This window comes from Bidens hawaiensis, unplaced genomic scaffold, assembly GCF_021521415.1.
Source record: "Bidens hawaiensis isolate Kalapana, Puna unplaced genomic scaffold, B.hawaiensis_p1.1 tig00044982_1, whole genome shotgun sequence".
Classification (NCBI taxonomy): domain Eukaryota; kingdom Viridiplantae; phylum Streptophyta; class Magnoliopsida; order Asterales; family Asteraceae; genus Bidens; species Bidens hawaiensis.
Genome location: NW_027505927.1, coordinates 35837 through 40320, shown reverse-complemented (window position 1 = coordinate 40320; position 4484 = coordinate 35837). Strand labels below are relative to the sequence as shown.

General features: G+C 34.9%; 1 pseudogene across 1 annotated transcript; it reads right to left on the bottom strand.

The window, feature by feature from the left end:
* Window positions 1-977: 977 nt before the first annotated feature.
* Window positions 978-2885, bottom strand: LOC143615973 (parthenolide synthase-like; annotated as a pseudogene). The gene is made up of 2 exons (XR_013150575.1): window positions 1824-2885; window positions 978-1745 (listed from the first exon to the last, which is right to left on the bottom strand). The product of XR_013150575.1 is annotated as a parthenolide synthase-like (transcript).
* Window positions 2886-4484: the final 1599 nt, after the last annotated feature.

The following is a 4484-nucleotide window of genomic DNA, read 5'->3' as shown; positions in this document are numbered from 1 at the left end:
TCTGAAAAAATAAAAAAAGTTATAATAATATTTTTAATATTAAATGGTTAGTGTGTTACAAAGATGAAGTGGTCTTTTTTTCGAGATTTATATTTGATAATAATTATAATGTAAGATTATAAATCCAACAATGTGCTAAAACATATTGAACATAAATTAAAACACAATGAACAACAATACACACAACATTCAAAGACTAAAACACGGTTAACATAAACTAAAACACGCCATGAAATAAGACACCATATCTCGTCTAACTATTAACACAAAAGAACTAAAACACTGTAATTTGTTTAATATAAACATCGTTGTGAAGAACATTAATTATGAATTAAGGATTTTAATCGTTAAGGATTTAGAAGCTAATATATGTAAGACCATTAACAGTGACGGATCCTAGTGGGTGCAAACTTGATCCAAGGTTAAAACAGGGCAAGTCCAAATAGGTAGGGTAAAAAGAAACATTAAATCATACTAAAAAATTAAACTCCTGGGGATCAAGAGATATGAACTAATATGGTTATAAATTCAAATTGACGTGATTTTATAACTGAGAAATACCAGAAACCAAAGAAGACGGAAATTGACACATTCACAAACTTTTCGGTCTTTCAATCAGTACCAGTAAACAACTAATAGAGTAATAGTTACTAAACGAATACCACATACAATCTAAACAAATAAACATCATAGAAATATACCAAATGCAAACTGTACATTCAACTATGTAAGTAAAGTAAATAAGTACACAGTTGATCCAAGATGCAACGATAAAGACAGTTACAAACTTACAATTATCAATTATGTCATCCAATTTGCAATTATAATAATTAGGTGTCAAAAGGGGTGCTTTCGAATGATCTGCGATGGCGAAGGCCTCCCTGGGTTCAACATACATCTGCCACTATGACTGTATCTACTGAAATCCCATCTGACCAACACTAATCCTTAATGGATTAACAATACAAGCAAGATGATTGTTTATGAAATTAGAGATTAAATGTAACTAGAAAACCCAAACACACAATAATCCAAGCTTAGTATTTATAGCAAATGGTACTTTATTTAACTTGTGAGCGAAATTATAAGATCATAGTTTGACAATTTACTAAATGAAGTTTACCCTCGATCCTCCCATGTATGCTTTGTGGGCACAAGGCAAAGTGGAAGTTTCTTTCTTAGAACAATTGTACCAACGTTTTCCATGTTCAAGTCTTCACTATTCATTCCCCTAGGAAGTTCCCAATCAAACCAGTAAAGAAGGTTTGCAATCATGAACTCTACATTTTCCGGAGCTATGTTCTTGGCTGGGCAAGATCGTCGCCCCCCTCCAAACGGGACCATCTCGAACATATCCCGGCCAAAATCACCATCAAGACTTTCAAACCTCTCTGGATAGAACTCAGCTGCATTCTCCCCCCAAGTGCATGGGTCTCTTGCTATCCCCCAAGCATTGATTAGAACTGTAGTACCAGGAAACACATCATAATCATCAATTTGAGTACGACTTACGCTTACATGAGGAATCAACAATGGGGCAGGCGTGTGCAATCTCAGTGTCTCTTTCACAACCATTTTCAAGTATGGCGTTTTTTGGTATCCAGTTCGTCTACCTTTTGTAGTCTTCCCATGTTGTTTCGGATTTCACTTTGTAATTTATTTTTCACTCTAGTGTTTCTGTTGATCTCAGACATTGCCCATATCAACGTCACAACAGTTGTATCGATCCCCCCTGTAAGTACGTCCTGAAACATTATATACGTGAGTTAAGTGGGATAATTAGCTAGTCTCTATTGTAATATATAAATAAAATCAATATATACCATCACAAGTGCTTTTAAATCTGCATGATTCAAGAGATAGCCAGAAGTATTAATTTCTTTGGAAGAAATTAAGTCTAGTAAAGTATGGACAAAATCTTTGTCCTCCTCACTTATATCTTTTGTGTCATGTTTAAGATGGTCATCAATGATTGTGTCGATGTACGCATCAAGATTTTTAAAGCCATCATTCAGCTTATGATTCCATCCACTAAACTGGTCGATAAAGACCCCTAAAATTGGAAATGAATCACCAACGGATCCGTTCAGTAATTCCATGGTTTCACCAAGCATCACATCCCATGATGGACCCTTAAGCGGTTGTACTCTATAGTTGTTACCAAACGCCACCTTACACACTATCTGCTTCACTATTTCTAAAAACATCTTGCTTAGGTTCACCTCTGTGTTTGGTGGATGTACCGAAAGCGAATGGATAATGCTCTCCATCTCCATCACCAAAATATCTTTAGACAATTTAGCACGCTTGGGACTCATGAACTCGGACACAAAAAGCTTGCGCATCTCTCTCCAGTGAACGTTGTGAGGCGAGAAAGCGATGTCCAAAAAGTTGTATGATAGTCGTTTAGTGGCCCGAAAAAGTGTACGCGAACAAAATATGTGATCTTGAGTTTTCAAGATTTGTTTGGCCATTGCAGGTGAAGAGATAATAATAAACTGTTTAGAACCAATATGGATTTGCATAACCGGGCCATATTGTTTCGAAAGTTGCCAAAGGGCCTCGTGACGAAGTTTACCTAGCAGTTGGTGCAAGTTTCCGATTATGGGAAGCTTTGGAGGGCTTGGGGGAAGCTTATAAGCCCTGGACAACCAATTAGATCTTACAGCATATAATAGTATGCAGGAGATAAATATGGCTAGTAGTGTTGTAAAGATATCCATGAATTTGGTTTTGGCTTAATGTAATATTCCAAGGTACTCATGTGCCTATTTATATTGGAGTATACAGAACTTTTTGATTATTCTATTAAGGAAGGAAACTCATGAAAATATAATATCCTATTTACACACTTTTATCGTTTCTACTTTCGTTATCGTCCAAAATATTTGTAGTTCACTACCAGAATTTTGAATTCTATTTATTACTTACTATAAATTTGTTAAAATTGTAATTGATTTTTTTTATCCTTTCTATTTGATTATCTTTATAGAATAAATTAATTTCATTTTTTATGAATATGTCCTTTTGTCTCATTTTTATTAGTGGTTTAGAATAAAACAAGTAGTCATAAGTAGTCAGATGTAAGAGAATGTAGATGACCTTTCTTTAAAATAGAAGGGTCAGGGGTCTTGGTATATTAACTTTATTAGAATCCAATCCCAATGGAGGATTTTCTATCGAAAGAGAAGACTAGGTCTAAGTAAGATATACTAAGCATATTTTACGTTGTTGACAATGTTTACAATGAAACTTAGCATTAGCAAAGATATTAGTTTTTTCAAACTTGATCTTGTGCACAAAATTAGGGTTGTTCTTGAGAAACAAAGTCATAGGCACGTAGGTTCAAGGCCAGACCGACTACTCCAAGAGCACTCATCTATAACTGGTACAAATAACATATATGACTTTTTAAAGGCACAAAAATTGTTCCACAAAGTCGTTTTTTATATTGTGGCAATAAAAAAAGTGACACGAAAAGTTTATAAACTTTGTGCGGCAAATAAAAAAAGTGTCACTGAAAGGCTTTAGCGTCACCACTTCTAGGGCACTTTTTGTGTGTGCCGCACATTCTTTCCGGGGTCTTTTGTGGCACTTTTTTGTTTTTCAGTGGCACTTTTTGTATGTCACTATATGACATTTTTTTGTAGTGATAAAGAAATGTAACATACGTTTATTGGAAAAAGCAACTCCAAAGATATGGGACCAAAAGCGAAATATAATATGATATAACGGACTGATGGCCTATATTTTATTTTTTTTGTAACATACTAAGTACTTAGTTTTAATTAATTTATAGCGTGAACCGTAGTACTTCAAACGTGCTTTTGTATTTCAGGTCGTTGAATGCCAATGATTCTTATTGAGGCGATATACGAGCTTGGATTGACGTTCGGGATTAGCAAAAGTGATCGGCACACGTTTCAAGGCACAAAACAAGTCAAAGAAAAATTCGTTGCCAAGAGGTCCGGTCAAGCTACACAATGGGCTGAAGAGTTCTCCTTCGCACTACGCGAAGGAATCAGAAACCCAATCCCGACTATTTTGTCCTTCGCGCTACGCAGAGGATTTGATTGGAAGATTTTTGCGCTACACGAAGAAATGTGATGACGGCAAAATTAACGTAATTGTTATAAAATCAATTTTCAGCCTTTATTCGAGATATCTTCTACTCTAGCAATCATAGACGACCCAGAGGGCGATTTCCGTCATCTCAGAGTTCCTGATTCATCAAATCAATCCATGTTCTCATCCATTCAACATATATGCAAGCTAATCTATATGCAGAGGCAAGTCTAAACCCATTATGACCACTTTAGGTGAAAAGTGTACTTGTTTGAAACTAAACATAGTTGTGTTCCCTGTCTTTCTTTATTTTATTGAAGTGTGATTGATGTTATAATTTGTAATATCCTGTTTTCTAAACATATATAATATGTTTAAATTTATATTTCTATATATTGTTAAAAGAGTGTTTAACATGA